This window comes from Sus scrofa, chromosome 1, assembly GCF_000003025.6.
Source record: "Sus scrofa isolate TJ Tabasco breed Duroc chromosome 1, Sscrofa11.1, whole genome shotgun sequence".
Taxonomy (NCBI): domain Eukaryota; kingdom Metazoa; phylum Chordata; class Mammalia; order Artiodactyla; family Suidae; genus Sus; species Sus scrofa.
The window spans coordinates 152,573,789-152,591,200 of NC_010443.5; the positions used below are offsets into that span (position 1 = coordinate 152,573,789).

At 38.6% G+C, this 17,412-nt stretch overlaps 1 long non-coding RNA gene across 2 annotated transcripts; it reads right to left on the reverse strand.

Annotated features, from left to right (window-relative positions):
• LOC106509052 lies at window positions 593-5,075 on the reverse strand. 2 transcript variants are annotated; one of them, XR_002345934.1, is made up of 4 exons: window positions 4,966-5,075; window positions 4,039-4,179; window positions 3,434-3,590; window positions 593-3,341 (listed from the first exon to the last, which is right to left on the reverse strand). It is a non-coding gene; the product is annotated as an uncharacterized LOC106509052 (long non-coding RNA). The 2 variants fall into 2 exon arrangements; XR_002345933.1 differs by lacking the exon at window positions 4,966-5,075 and having other exon boundaries at window positions 4,039-4,459.

The following is a 17,412-nucleotide window of genomic DNA, read 5'->3' on the forward strand; positions in this document are numbered from 1 at the left end:
ATGCTTTGCCCTCCCAAAGTAAAGGATAAGGAAGTATCAGTGATGGCTGCCTGTGGGCTGCATATCTATTTACTCTGTGAAACAGTAACCTGAATAACCATGACCGAGTCACTCCAGGAGACCCAGTAAAAATCATGGCATTGGTCCATCTGTTTCTATTCAATATCTCCCATCTCACCTGACCAAACACTCAAATACTGACTCCTGACACCTTTTCTCATGAGGTCAAATAAAAGGGATTACCTTCTTTTCCTTAAAATGCTCATAGTTATAAGCTTTGGAAAGAAAGCATGAAGGAAAGGAAGAAAAGGAAGGAGGGAAGGAGAAGGGTAGGGAGAAAAGAAGGAAGTTAACCCTGTTTTACAATCTTGCTGAAGATGGAGAGAGATCCTTGCAAGGAATTATCCTCAATGTTTTAATTTTAAAGTTGCCAGTCATGGAGTTTCCATGATGGCTCAGTGGTAATGAACCCAACTAGTATCCATGAGGACATGGGTTCAATTCCTGGCCTGGCTCATTGGGTTAAGGATCCAGCATTGCCACAAGCTGTGGTGTAGCTCACAGACATGGCTTGGATCCTGTGCTGCTGTGGCTGTGGCGTAGGCCAGTAGCTGAAGCTCCAATTCGACCCTTAGCCTGGGAACTTCCATATGCCTCAGGTGCATAAAAAGACAAATAACAAAACAAACCAAAAAAACCCACAATGAAGTTGCCAGTCACAATGGCAGATAACACTGTTAGTTTCTTTTTAACACTGCATAGCATTTTTCAGAATTATTGCTGAGCTTCATAGATACTTTCCCTCCAAATTTTCTAACAGAGGCTTATTATCACTCACTTCTGAATCAACAAATCCTCATGCAAAAGGGAAGGCCTAGCAGTGTAATACCCAGTTAGTGCAATCATCCTTTTTGTCAAAATCTTACTCAGTTGGGTTTTGGAGTTTCACTGTTAGTACAATATTCTGAAATCTAACAGGAGGTATCTGCTTAATATGAGCAACACCCTTCTGACACACTCTTCAGAACTGGCTGACTTGGAGACGACGCATGTCTGTCTGGAGATGTTTGCACAAAGAACCAGGTGAGGTCCTCCAAGATGCCTATAGGTAGGAAGTTAGAAAAGTGACTTCTAGATTCTTCTAAAAAGGCTTCTAGGACAAAACCTAAATGGAGAAAAAGATGAAAGGAAATAATGGAGGAGGAGAAGAAGTTAGGAAAAAAAATGTTCAACTAAGTATCATGGTTGTGAAAGGCTAACCCCATGAGTCCACCAGCTTAGAATGCCTATCCCATTTTTAAGTCCCTTGGAAAAGACCTCCACTCAAGATGCTGTCAGGCTGTACATGCCACACTACCCTGGCTCTGTTTAAATGTACTGGTGACCTATTGGCTGGGACACCATCAGGAGCATCCCCACAGAACCAGCCAGACAGCCAGATCAGGCACAGCACTAAATGGGCCACCTTGTGACACAGAAGCTGCTCCCCAGCCTTTACCTTAAATCCTCTGCAGCTTGAGGCAGGGTTAAGAGACCGTGGTTCCCAAGGGGAGGCCAGGCACCCAGGACCTGTGCACCAGATGAAGATCAGACCCCTCTGAAAACTGAATGAACTGGCCCCTCCAAAAGTCCCCTTCTCATCAAATGAACCTTCACTTCTTCACCAAAATTGGTAACAATTGTAAAACGACACACATAACACAAGAAAACAAACGTCCATTCGGTGCAAGAGTAAACATGACTAGGAAGGCTGCTATTGCTTTACTCAAAAAAGAAAAGAAAATGGTAGTTTGTGTTTGACATTTATCATTTTGACTTGCATTTGTAGTGAGCAATGACCAACACACCAAGCCCGGGCACCATCCTCTGCTGGACTCTGATAGGTCTGGTCTCCATGGTGCATTGCCTGGGCAATATCGCTTCCCTATTCCATCCTCATCGAGAGAATCTCAGCTCCTGCAGGAAAGGAAATGTGTCCAGAGGGGGAAAAAAGCAGTTGTCAGACTCTACTGCAGCAAATGATCACTGTGGGACTTGGTTCAGGACAACAAGATGTACGTTTACTGGGGTTTCTGGAAATGTTCCAAATTCTCATATAGCCACTTCTTCCTCCTTCTTCTTCCTTCTTTGTTTCTGGAATGCTGACATACTTAGATGCTCAGCCATTATGCACAAAGGACACCAAAGCATAAAGGTGAAATGAGCCTGGCCCTAGAGCAGCTATATTTGCCCCCGAAATGGCCATGTCCAGTTTTAGCAAGAAAAAGGAAACTTCTCATGTGTTTAAGCAGTATCAAAATTCCGTCGCTTTCAACTAAATCTATCCCAAGGAGAGAAAGGGGATCAGGAAAGACTAACATTTCCCAAAATGCTTTGGGTTTTATTCACATCAAGTTGTTCTCTTCATTTTCAGATCAAGGAGATACTTTTGGAATAATGTGCTGGTTGCCTCCATGCTTTGTTGCAACCACCTGACATCACTAGAAGGAAGACAGGTGTGAGGTCCTGTCATTTTGGTGATTAAGATAGAACTAAAGGACAGTCAAACTCCATCACACTTGTCCTCCAAGGAGAGCTTCTCCTCCTTCAATAGTTTATGAATACAATAAAAACAAAGAGTAATGTCCAGGATAACATGTAAGTCCATGTTTCCTACTTTACTATTAATGGAAGACTATTCTAGAATTAGCTCACAAAGTTTATTGTGTGTGTGCATGTGTGTGTGTATATATATACATATTTTACATTGCCTAACAAAAGGTCATCCTATGCCATTCTCCAACTATTTACAGCAAAAAAATTACAAATTTTGATGTAAAGCATGGACATCAGAGACCCAATATCTTAAAAAGAGAGATCTACGTACTTCAGATGAATTCCAGCTGTCGGAGGACCTATAGCAAACATGTTTTGAGCAGAAAACTTACAGTCCAGACACCCTTGGTCATTCAGAGCCTAGAAATGAAACTCTTCACACTTGGTTCCTTGAATTCAAACTGCTGCCCCTTTAACTGTGCATCCTCATTTATAAAATCAGTAGGATGGTTGATGGCTACCTGCCTCCTTCACAAGGCAGTTGTGAGAAACAGATTGATGCCAGTACAACTTTTCCCACTCTCTTCTTTAGCTTGCAGTGTTTTGTGGTGCTTTACTGGGTTAATTTCAAAGCAATTTAAATAGACTTGGTCCAGCCACTCCTATACTGACTGTCTTTCAAAAATAGTGCAACAAAGGTTGGAACCCCATTCTTCCATGCTAGATGGGAAGTGTCGACTGCTACAGTGGTAAATTTGCCAGAGTCCATTCCCAAGAGTGGGGAGGCTACTGGTAGGCAGTGATGTCTATAAATGAAGGAGAAATGAGAAGGGAAAAGAGCTGGTTAGTTGCAACAAACACCTTAGTTGGCGATTCCTCCTCCCTTCACCTTGCCTACCTCCTAATGTAGATGCTGAAAAACTGCCTTTTTTAGAGAGGAACTAAAAGGAGAGAGACTTGCTTTTTCCAGCCATCCTTGTAGCTCAGAAAGGCCATGAGACCCCTTCTGCCAAAGAGATGTAAGGCAGAGGGACGTCTGGGGAAGATTTTTGTCCCTGGATAAAAAGAAGAGAGGTATGTGAGAAGAGCTGTCTCTTGCCATCTCGACAGACCTCCCACTTCTGCACTCATGCATGGCCAGGTAAAGACTTGCTCCCTGTAGGTGTGGCAACCAGCTGGTGACCATGAAGTATGACCCTACAGATAAAAACCACACATGCTACAGATGTTGAGGCATAAGGAAGAAAGAGCATGGGACCCCCGCAATAAGTCACAAACCAATCTAGAAAGAGTTACCTCTAAACATCTTATTAAGTTTACAATTAATGTCCTTCGGGACACCTAAAAGAACAATACTGACTCAGATTCTGCATTGGGACTTACAAAAAAATTATAGGGGTTCTAAAAATATAACACAAAAGTATCTCAAGAACAAGGCACCAGTAATATCCAAATCCATGGATAACCAGTTCAAACAGCTTGTTAGTTCATGGAAATATTTACCTGGCAGAGTAAGAACTAACTGGAACAATTTCAGGGTTCCTCAGCCTCCAGGTTAATGTAGAATGAATGCCAGATTTCTCTGGAAGGAATTTCACAACACCCTCTTCATTGAGAATGTGCTTACTTGCCTTACAGACACAGCTGAAAAGACCAAGGAAATCCTGAGAATCATTTCTTATATTTATACAGCAAACACCTGGAGAAATTGATCATTTTATTTTGTTTTTAAGAATAATGAATCTTTGCAATAGCCTACCATTTTAGAGGGAAAAGATACAAAGGACATGAAATTAAGTGATACCTAATATATCAGAGTCAAAATGTAGCCCCATTTAAGACAGCCAGTAAAACAGCAGAGGTTAGAGACAGTTATCTTTTTTTTTTTTTTTTTTTTTTTGCTTTTTAGGGCTACACTAGAGGCATATGGAAGTTCCCAGGCTAGGGGTCAAATCGGAGCTACAGCTGCCGGCCTACCCCACAGCCACAGCAACACAGGATCCAAGCCACATCTGTGACCTACACCACAGCTTGTGGCAATGCTGGATCCTTAACCCACTGGGCAAAGCTGGGATCAAACCCGCATCCTCATGCATACTAGTCATAATGGGAACTCCAAGATCCAGTTATCTTAAATCCCATCTAGCCTCTGTCCCTCTGGCATACTTTCCAGATAACGCAGCAGATGATCCAAATGAATGACTCAGTTCATTATACCTCCCAGCAGCTAGGCTAGGATACTGAGAAAACACAGATTAAAAGGCAAATCAAACCAGCTCATTGAAATAATTGTATTTATGGCACCATAGTCATTTTTTGACTCCCAAACATTTGGAATAAATAAATAAATAACAAAAATTCATACAACAAATAAATAATATAAATTTATAATATGTATAATATGTATAATGCACCAATACAAAAGCATACTTAAAAGTCTGAGAGGTTTTCAGCATTCCCATCACGATGCAGTAGAAATGAATCTGACCAGGAACCATGAGGTTGCAGGTTCGATCCTCGGCCTTTCTCAGTGGGTTAAGGATCCAGCATTGCCCTGAGCTGTGTTGTAGGTCACAGACGTGGCTAAGATCTGGCATTGCTGTGGCTGTGGTGCAGGCCAGCAGCTGTAGTTCTGATCAGACCCCTAGCCTAGGAACCTCCATATGCCACAGGTGCCACCCTAAAAAGAAAAAAAAAAAAAAAGTCTGAGAGATTTTCAAATAATAACGTCTACAAAGTAAGCAAAAATAGACTAAGTAGGAATAGCAGAGAGGGAAGAAATATTTTAGCAATATTTTAAGTACTATTTGAGAGGTAACGGAGGTTAAAGTGAGCATTTTGTTCTCATTTGTTAATAAGGCATACTACAACTCTTTCAAAATAATGTGAGGTGACTTTATACAAAGTCTACATAAACCAAAGGGCCTTTAGAATATAAATAATACTGCCGGGAATTCCCATTGTGGCTCAGCAGTTAAAGAACCTGACATAGTGTCCACGAGGATAAGGATTTGATCCCTGGCCTTGCTCAGTGGGTTAAGGATCCAGCGTTGCCACAAGCTGTGGTGCAGCTCACAGATGTGGCTCAGATCCATCATCGCCATGGCTGTGGCATATGCCTCACCTGCAGCTCCAATTTGACCCCTAGTCCAGGAACTTCCATATGCCGCAGGGGTGGCCTTTAGAAAAAGAAAACAAACAAACAAACAAAAAAATACTGTCTGAGTGCAAACTCTTGCCTTACCACATACTAGCCATGTGATTTAACCTCTCACTCCCTCAGGCTTACTGATCAAGTTTACTGTGGGAGCTGTAACATCTCCAACCTCAGAGGGTTCTTACCCCACTTTAAGTGTTAATCTACCTGAGGAAGCTCAGAGAATACCAAGCAGGATAAATGCCAAGGAAACTACACCTAGGCATATCATTTTCAAATTACAGAAAATCACAGATTAAGAACACCCAAGAATCTACTGCAAGTAGCCAGAGAAGAAAAACATCTCATCTACAGAGAAATAAAGATCAGAATTACACCTGACTTCTCCTCAGAAACCATGCAAGCAAGAAGAAAGGGGAGAGAAATATTTAAAATATTGAAAGAAGAAAATATCAGCAACCTAGAATTCTGTATCTTCTGAAATTATTCTTCAAAAGCAAAGGAGAAACAAAGCATTTCTCAGACAAACAAATATTGAGGGAATTTGTTGCCAGTAGACCAGTCTTGTAAGAAATGTTAAAGAAGTTCTTTGGAGAGAAGGAAAGTGATACAGGACAGAAACTTGGATCTACATAATGAAAAGAAGAGCATGGAAGAAGGAAGAAATGGTTATTCTGCCGCAGTTCCTTAGATGGATTTATGAAAGCTTTAAGAGGAATTTTCAAAGTGTGTTAATGGGCCACTCAAGATTGGTCCTATGATTTGGGGTTTGATTATTTTAATGCTGGTGATAACCATATGCATAAGCCTCTTCACCCTGATCCAGCAGGTCTGGGTAAGGCCATGGGACTAACAGCTCCCCAGGTAACCAGGCTGTGCAGCCAGAGATGGGGCCATGGCTCCAGACCTTTGCTCATAAACTGATATAGCCCATGTACTACCTTAGGCAGTAAAGTTTTTCCAGATCTTTGCAATATCAAAGGCTGTTCACAGGTGGACTTGGGTTAGTTGTAAGTGTGTATTAACAATTCTAGGGCAACCACTAAAAAAAAATTTTTTAAGTATAATTGATATGCTAAGAGTGGAGAGAAAATGGAATCACAAAGGGCAGAAAATCAGTAGAAGACGAAAATAGGAACAAAACTAAGGTAACAAATGCAAAACAATAGCAAATATGGCAGATATTCATCCAACGATATCAATAGCCATATTGAACATCAATGGTGAAAATGCACAAATTGAAAGACAAAGAATGTCAGAATGGATCAAAAAATAAGAGCCAACTTCACGTTGTTTACAAGGAATCCACTTCAAATTTAAAGATGCATGTAGATTTAAAACAAATGGATGAAAAGTTAATTTATCTAAAGTTTCTAGAACAGTGCTTCACCAAAGGTAAATACTAGGCAACTGTTTATTATTATCAGAAGAATTCAATAATATAATTAATAGCTATTTTAAAAATATACTGATATATATTTACTGTAAACACTTGGAAGATTTAAAGAATTGATCATATCTTAGGACATTAAGAACATCTCAATAGATTCTAAAAAGTACACAGTATAAAACTCTGATTCTCTGTAGTAAAATAAGTAACCATTTTTTTTCCTTTTTATGGCTGCACTTGTAGCATGTGGAAGTTTCCGGGTTAGGGGTCAAATTGGAGCTGCAGCTGCAGGCCTACACCATATCCACAGCAATGCAGGATCCAAGGTACATTTGTGACCTATGCCACATCTTGCAGCAACGCTGGATCCTTAACCCACGAGCGAGGCCAGGGATCAAACCCCACATCCTCACAGACACTATGTCAGATTCTTAATCCACTGAGCCACAATGGGAACTCCTACAATTTTTTTTTAATTGGTGAAATGTAAACACCACATCTCTATCACCACTGATTAAGACATCTTTTTTGATTGAGGTAGAGGTTTTGTTGGTTATTGATGTTACTGTTTTTCCCTCACAGATACATAAGAAATTTCCCCTTTTCTTGTTTAAGCAAGATAGTTCGTCTTAAAGTCCTTAGGTTCTGGATTCCTTTGCTAGAGAAGAGCTAACTTTGTTTCTGAGAAATGTTAGAGGAAATAAGTTTTTCTCTGAGGATGAAAAGAATGTGGCCCTTCCTGCGAAACTGTTGGGGGCTTCAGCAGCTGGAGGTCTGGGTTACAGGCTGGTTCCTTAGACCCCAGAAAGGAACTGAGCATCCTGAGTTTTAGAGTTTCAGCCAGGATCCTCAAGGCCAAATTTTGATGTTGAGGGGATGAAAGGTAACTTCTAATATGATATGAAGAGTCGTTGTCATCCATTGTTACATAACAAACTATCCCCAAACCTTAAAATGTTGTTGACTTTAAGACAAAAGCCATTGCACTAGATCTGAAGATTTTGTGGGTCTAGAATTTAGATAGGCATCAACTGGGTGACCTCTGCTCCATGTCCGGTTGGCAACCATAACTCAGTAGTACTCAGATGGCAAATGGACTGTTCTGCACAGTCCAGGATGGCTTCATACCCATGAAGCCTTCATGCACAAGTGCCCAGACAAGGATGGCTTGAAGAACCAGAGTAGCCGGTCTGTTGAGCAGAGCCCTGCAGGGGACCTTTCAGGACAGCCACGTCAGTATCACCAAACACTATCCAGGAGTGAACAAAGCACTAGCAGCATAGTCTTTTATAATCTAGGCTCAGATATCACCTAGTGTCGCTTTTACTGTTTACTGGTAGAAGTAGCCACAAGCCAGAGCAAATAAAAGGGAAGGGCACATAAACTCTACCTCTGAATAGTAGGGGAATCAAAAACATTGCAGTCATGATATTAAACCACACAATTACATGGACATGGGCTTAGACCAGAAGAAGCATCCAAAATAGACTGAAAATCTGAGGTCCTTCCCCAATTTCACGGACTACATAAGCCACCAGAATTCATATATAATATGCCTAATGGAAATGGAGCCAAAAAGCTGACTGTTGACTTAGTTATATGTTTTTAATCACATTAAGAAAATAGCTGTCAACAAATATAATAAATGATAACAGATTATGAAACATAATAAAAATGAAAAGTTTTAAATATTGCAATAATTAACAAAATGGGTCACAAAGTCAAGAAGTGAGCAAATGCTACAGGAAAAATGGCACCAATAGACTTGCTCAACACAGGGTTGCCACAAACCTTCAGTTTCTAACAAATGCAATTATCCATGAAGCGCAGCAAAGCAAGGCACAATAAAGTGAGGTGCCTGTCCTAGCACACTGATGTGGGATTAAAGTGAAACACTCAGCTATCCGAAACACTTTCCCTTACAGGACAGATGATCAAAATCTTAATGAAAATCATCAAGTCCTAGATGCTGAATATCATGGCAATGTTATAACCAAGGTCTAAATTGCTGAGAAATGCAATTGAAAAATTCATACTAAAATTAAAATAGACTACCTTAATATATATTCAACCTCTAGGTCTAAGTATATTCATTTCTACCATAAGTTTTGAATAGAAACAAACATTGTAAAATTAAAATTGAATTTTTAGCCTGAGGCGAACATGGAAATGAAAACTGAAAAAAAAATAAGTTCAATACATTTATTTCTTTTACCCAGAGTTTTACTAAAGGTTTTGAGTTATTTGAACATTTAGACCTCTTACATTTTAACTTCCTCTGAAAACAATAGAAATATATTCCCACCCTGTTACAGTTTTATCACCCAGTTCCTATAGAGAAATCCTTTCAACTGAAACAGTTTAGCAAAAAGGTTAAAATCCAAGATTCTATAAATTAACGATGAGGATTAGTAATTTAATAGTTGCTAAATGTTACATATTTAATGTACTTAGAAGAACTCTTTCATGCCCTGGGGCTAATAACTCATTTAATTAAATTATTAATTTAGTGAAATGCAGAATGAACATTTAATCTTCCTATTCTATGGCAAACTTATCTTCCCATCACATGGCAAATACAAGTAGCTTGAAAAGCCACAAATAACTCAAAACAATATAAATGTATAGGTATTTCAGTATGTAAAGCAGAAAAAAAAAATCAGTATCTGGTTCAAATTGTTCTAAAAACTCAAGCTCAAACTTCCTTTTCCAGTTGGCATTTGCCTAATTTCTGGATTCCACCAATTGTCTTTAAATTCTAAACAGTGAAAAACTACTTCCTCAGAAGTAGACCCAAAAAAAGAAAGAAAATGAAATCACCTTTAAAGCAATCAAAACCACCACCAACCATCATTACTGGGGAAATAAGTGGTCAGGATTTGAGTGAGACTTTGAGGGCATAAATATAAACTTCTACATACCACACCTTAGCTGTACTTTTTCAATTGAAGTCTCCAAAAATTACATGGCTTCTAAAGAGTGAATTACACTCGTATTTTTCCCATAATCAAAGGATATAGATCAAAGTTTGGTTTCTCAATCTTGTTGCTTCCTGAAGATGTATTCTCATGTGAATATGAGGCCATCGCCTGGGTAAATCAAGAAATCAGTTCAGAAAGTGATCAAAACCATGAAAAAATCATTTTCTAAATTATTGAGGGACATGCAAACACACTTTATTGAGAGCCCCAAGGTCACAGCAAAGAAGAGTATTTATGTATATTCTTGCCTTGTGCTTTGTCATATTTTTTTTCATTAAAGTGGCTTCGTGTGGAGATTTATAAGGAAAGGCCGTGCTGTACCAAAGGAAGGAAAGGGGGTTGTAGATTTTAACCTTTCATGGAATCATTTCAGTAACTTAGATTTCCTTTTACCTTTAATCTGTTCACATGGAGGAAATATTTTGGAAATATTTCTCTACCTCCCCCCCATATTGATTGTTTTTAAAAAGAATTTTGTTAGATACTGAACATCAAGCACAAGTCAATATAGAATTATTAAAAATGCTATTTCTGGAAAGAACAAAAGGCTAGGTTAGGGTTGGAAGACTCCTGGGAGGAGGGTGGCAAGAGCAGGGTGAAAGCAAATTAATTACAGGATGTTTTCCATCCAGGGTAAATTCATCTACTTGACAATGAAAGGGGGGGTGGGGTGAAGCTCTCTTGGTTATGGATTGGGCTTGCTTAGAACTTAAAACAACCAAGAAACACCATTATAGGGACATATGCACCACGAAAAATATCATCACAACTAAACATTTAACTAAATGGGGAAGAAAAATAAGTTCTACCCATTAGGCAAAACTAAGTTTTTAACCTTGTTATGATAAAAGTTGTCCCTTTACAGTAAGACAAAATTTTTATTTCCATAAATAGGTCAAAAGGTACATGCAATACCTGATATTGTTCTATAGAATAAATGCTCTGGGCACAGCTGTCTTCATACCACTGCAGACAATTTTTTTAGGGAAAAAAAGAAAAAGAAAAATATAAGTAATGTAATAATTCTTTTACACCAAAAGAATCTTGCATCTATTCTATAATTTATATATCTGAAAATTATTAGCTATCAAAAGTTGTGAGTCAAAGTTATTTTTATTAAGATACTTTTGAATTTTTTAAAGTGTTTTAGTTTAGGCCATATTTATCAAAGTTAACATGTGATATGTAAAATGCAGTAAAAACCAGTGGTAAAATGCAGATAACCTCCTCTCTGTTTCTCATCTTAATGAGGTGGCTTTACTCTGAGAGGACTTTCACATTTTCTTTGACCTCTATCAAACTCATTGTAAATTGACTGAGATAATCAGCAAACTTACAAAATTAATAAGTGGTAGTTGGAGAAAACTGTAGCAAAACAATTTCTGACTAGAGGAGGAGGAACCCTCTAAGTAAGCAGAGAAATAAAACTTTTCAGTCAATGAACTTTTATCAGTCACAAATGGATAGGTAATCAAAGGTTTTTTTTGTTTTGTTTTGTTTTTTGCTTTTAAATCACACAGCACTGAAAAGATTTCAGGTATTTTCACATCATTTTCCAAGAAATGGTCACACCTGGTATACTGCCCCCATCTCTGTATTCCAGAATGTTATTACCTAATGAGGATGAGTTGGCCAGATAATTTAACATTCTACAAAAAAATCTAATTGTATGACTATTGTAGGTAATCCTACTTCATTACCTCAAAAAAAAAAAATGTGAAAGATTTACCACAATATTTAAACATGCTTCATATAAAGTGGTCATATTTAACACAAAACTATTCATGGAAAAGTGCCCACATTTTTATACATATGTAAATGTTTTTACTTTATTAGCACATTTTCTTTGCACATTAACATATCTACCTCTAATGAAACATTAGATACCACCTTTCACCATGAGAGAGAAGAGGGCAGGTCTTGGTGGAAAAGATTCCTGTTTTCTGACCACAGGAGTAGCTGTGTGACCCAGCTGGACTCATCTGAGAATTTTATTATTCTGACCACATTGATTGGTTCAAGAATGAATATGTGATCCAATTTAAGTGATTTGGATTCTTGGCTAGGATCACTCTGCTGAGCTTTAGAGGAAAGAAATGCCTTTTCTCTACTGATCACAAAACTGTAACAATGTGTTCCCAGGGCTGCCAGCAGCTAGATCCTTTACCACATAGAAGAATTTGAGAGAACAGAGCTGATATACAGAGACAGCTGTGAAATGAGAGGGTCAAGACATAATGGATTGAGTTCTGAGAGGCACCCATCAAACCATAAAATTATATTCCATGATTTGGAGAAGTCAGGATGTTCCCTCCTCAAACATAGAATAAACCACTTTCTGTTCCCTGATAACCACCTCTCTTGAGATTAGATTAGGTCTCATTGAACCCTCTGTTCTAAATATTTATCTAATTTAGGATTACTTTCACAGTCCTGACACATAGTAGAAACTCAAAGAATGAATCAATGAATGGGTGAATCCATGAACACTGGAACATACCATACAGTTAATGAAGATGAATTAGTCAAAAGAGGAACATAATACCTCAAAGCTGACATTGAGAGATGCTTCTTTTTTTTTTTTTTTTTTTTTTTTTTTTTCCTTCCCTGCTTTTTAGGGCTGTACCCATGGCATACTGACATATGGAAGTTCCCAGGCCAGGGGCTGAATTGGAGCTGCAGCTTCTGGCCTATGTCACAGCCACAGCAATGTGGGATCTGAGCCACATCAGTGACCTACATCACAGCTCAAGGCAATGCCAGATCCTTAACTGACTGAGTGAGGCCATGGATCAAAACCACATCCTCATGGATACTAGCCGGGTTCATTACTGTTGAGCCATGACAGGAACTCCTGAGAGATGTCTTTAAATAGCCCTATAAATATATGATCTTTTCTGGATATTATATTCAACTTAGGTATATAACACCAGAAAAAAGTGAGGGTTCCATGGAGAAAGCAGTCTGGAGCAAAAGACTGAGTTTAAAAGCTGGCAAAATGGGCCTTCTAGCAATCAGCTGGGATCTGAGCAAACCCTACTGTTATTATGGACTGAATGTTTGTATCCCCCTAAAACTCACACATTGAAGAACTAATCCCCAGTGTGATGGTATTGGGGGGGGGGCCCCTCTGGGAGGTAATTGGGTTTAGATGAAGTCATGAGGGTGGGGTATCCAGGATGGGATTAGTGTCCTTAAAAGAAAAGCACCAGAGAGTTTGCTTTCTCTCTCTACCTGCACACACAGAGGAAAGTACACATGAGGACACAGCAAGAAGGCAGGTATCAGCAACCCAAGGAGAGAGGTCTACCAGGCACCAACCCTGCTGGCACCTTGATCTTGGACTTCTAGTCCCCAGAATTGTGAGAAATAAATTGTTGCTTAAGCCACCAACGCCATTGTACTTTGTTATAGCAGCCTTAGCTGACTAATACAGATTTCTCTATCAGGATCAGGTTTTATGTTTCAGAATCAGCCTCATGACAGAATATAATGAGGCTTCAGCTCCCCACACAGAAGACAATTTCATTTGAAGCAAATTTTACTGTTTATTGACTATACAAACTATAGTAAGATTTATATTTTATAAAGTGGCTACCATAGGTCACTCTGAATTTTAGTTTGCCTATTTCTCTTAGATTTTTGTTGTTGTTGATCTGAGTTTCAATAATTGACTATTGAATAAAATAAACATCTGTTGAACACATTGTACATACTGCTTCAATCTAGATCAAGGGATATTGAATTACACAAAATGTCTATCCTCATAGAGTTTCCATTCTAGTGAAAGGGATGGATTGGTAGGGGTATAGTCAAACAAAACAAGTAAACAAATAAACATGCTGTATGTCAGATGGTGACTTCCAGTTCTGGCCATGATAAACCATTTTATATCTGATTAACCATCTTACAAAAACAATAATAACAACAACAAACTACATGGAAAACATGAATAAAGAACTGGAAAGGGATCAATTTGGGCAGACTATGATACTCAAGACAGAACACAGAGGATGAGACCCACATTTACCCTGCCATTTTCCCTGAGTACATTTTCCAAAATGCAGCACATGGGATAAGTGCACAACCTGAAAGCAGCAGCCTCAGTAAAGAGCAAAAGTCAGTGTCTGGAGCTGTCAAGTTAATTTGGACTTGAGGAGCAAAACCAAAGAAAGGAAAGAATCAGAAGGAAAACTCAAAGTTCTTCATACAAACACCCCCTCAAGTCATTTTCTGATTTTTAAAATGTTCATGCACAGGATAAACCTCCATGAAGAAAAAGGGGAAAAAAAGGAATTTAAAAAATAATAGATAGATGGATAGATAGACAGACAGAAACGCAGATAGATATTTATGAACCCTCAAAAAAAAATAATAGCAGCAGGGCAGCTAAAAAGTCAAACAGAGACTTTAGCTACTGAGAAGGGCTGGGGAGACAGAGGTTGGAGTTGGAAGAAGAGTGGTCTTGGTAGACATTCAAACTTGAAATTGAGACCTCACGGTGGCCATTTCCTAGGGGCAAAGGCTATGACATAAGAGAAAGGGAAAAGCTTAAACAGACCAGGCTTAATAGTGTTCACAATCAAGTTTCAAAAGAATCAGGATTATTTGCCAATTTTCTAGCTGACTTCCAGAAGAAAACTTAATCCTCCTTAAAGGAAGGGAGTAATAGTCCAGAGTTTCTAAAAATTTTTCATCCACAATGTTCAGCCTCAATCAAATATTACCAGTGGTGCTTAAATTCTTTTTCAAAAAACACGGCCAAGGGATGCCAAACTAGGCAGTAAGGAAAAACTAAATAGAAATGGACCCATATAGAAAATTTTAGGAGAAAAATAGAAACAACCAAAGAAAATAAATGGAAACTCTAGAATCAAAGAGTACAATATCTGAGATTTAAAATTTACTAGATGGAAATAAAATGAAATTTACTAGATGGGCTTAACAACACATTGGAGACTGCAGATATAAGGATTACTTAAAGATTGATCAAGAGAAGTCACAATCTGAAGCACTGAGAGAAGATGATTGAAAAAATAAAGAGCCTCAGTGATATTTAGGAAAACATCAAACAGTCTTATACGCATGTCTTATAGATCTAAGAAACACAATAAATCCCAAGCAGGATAAATACAAAGAGAAACACACACCTCAGGACATCATAATCAGACTACTGAAAAATAAAGGCATGGAGAAAAATTAAAAAGATAAAAATAATGAAGAAAAAAATTCTTAGAATTGCTGGGGGTTAGAGGATTACACAAAATTGACAGAAGAACAGCAATATGAATGACGGCTAATTTCTTATCAACAACAATGGGGTCCTGAAGACAATGGAATGATATTTTTAAAGCACTTAAGGAGGAAAAAAGGAGTCAACCCAGAATTCTATATCTAGTGGAAATACCTTTCAAAGATGGGTAAATTATACTTCAGTTAAACAAAAGGTGAGGGAATCCATTGCCCTCAGACTTGCAATACCAGAAACATTAAAATTTGCTTTAAATAGAATTTAGCTACTTTCAGTTTCACCTAATCCTCTAAACTTTTAAAGCTAACCATATGTGCTGATAGAGTTTAGGACAACTATTCTAAGTTGATAACAAAAGATTATTGCTATCTTAATGATACTCAGCTATGTATGTATAATATAAATCACCATTTCCCAGAAGTATGCAGGGGACTCTCCCTTAGCTTGATCATAGCAATTACCACATGAATGCAGATGGCTAATTTTTTCTACCCATTTAGGTTCAGGCAGAGAAGCTGAACATCAGGAATAAGTATAGCTAGAAGTGCTTCTAGAAGGAAATTCTTGCTCAGTGTGTGGAATAGTGTTGAGTGAGCATGGGTATAGGAAGTGAAAGAGAAAGGGTGGAGTTCTTTGCTATAAAGTATAAAACCATGGCTCCCAGTAAAACAAGGCCCAATGAGTGTCTCAGGCAATCTGATCCAATTCATTAGCAAAGAAAAGAGAAGAATTAACACTTTCCTTATGCAACAAACATGTGGAGAAATCCTCCCAAGAGTTCAACTTCACCAAATCTTGTTCCGATATTAGTACACTAGGTAGATCTATGAAAACTCCACAAGGCCGTACAAGGGAAAGCAGTGGTCCCTTTCCTCAGCAGTAGAAGATAAAGCCCACACACATACACCACCAGTCAGGACCTCCCTAAATGTTTACCTGCTATTGCTTAGAATATTCTTTGTATAAGTGACAGAGTTGTCCCTAGAGGAGAAAATAGTATGTCATTCATTTGCTTATGTAACAGTTCTTTTCCCCAGCAATCACAGATATAAATGTCTTAATTAACAGAGAAGAAAGAAGAAAGAAGTATATTGTGTTGGATGAGAGCAAAGATTTTGAAGTCAGACAGTGTGAGTTTACATCTGGGCTCTTTGTAGCCTTGGGGAGGTTCCTCTCTGTGCCTTAGTTTCTTTTTTTATGATGCTAAGGAGCCTGCCTTGCATAGGGCTGTTTTAAGGAGGTGAAATGGATGCTAGGTATTACAGCAGTATACATATTAACACAAAGTGCTTCCTATTATTTTTAAAATGAATGATGTAAAATCCAGCTCTCTAGTTTCTGTTGATTCTACTAGCTAGATTCTGGGAGAACCCATTTATTGCAGAGAAATGAATTTTCCTGTGTTTAAAGATATCCATCTATTGTGTTTCTATACAAGTGTCACACCCCATAGCCACTGTTAGGCTCATAACTCTCAGGGCCAAATAATCCTCACCACTTGCCAGCCACAAGAAAATAATACTCAAGGACTACAGTGAGGAGAAAGGGGCTGTGGAAAAGGCATTAGGTGAACAGTTGGCTTCAGAATGACAGTTTTCATAGGGAGGACCAGAGATACGACCTCTTAAAGCTGTGAGAAATGGAAAGGGGCCAGAGGGGAGGCTATTACACAAGGGAAGAGAGATTCTCTTTAATGGGTCTCTAGGATGGAATTCCACATATTTGAGACCATTATACAACTTTACTTGAGACCCAGCCTGGTGTAATAAAACACTAGTGTCTGTTACACTCATAGAACAATGAGGGAGACCAGAAAAATCCAACTTCTTAAAAGAATCTGTGCTTCCTAGACCATCCTTGGTGTGGAGAAAACCCACAGCTCCCGATCAAAAAGAATCTTTCAATTTACCCTTATTTTTGCAAGTCAGTTACAAAGGACAGAATTTAATGACAAATGACCACCAGGCAAGGCAACTGGCCCTGTTCATAAACTGTAAAAATAATCTCTGCTCTGGCCAGCCTCTCCCTGGCTTCTACAATCTGGGGGAGACTTTCCCAAGAGTACCCTCCTCTAACTCTTCCAGAAGAGGTGGTGAGG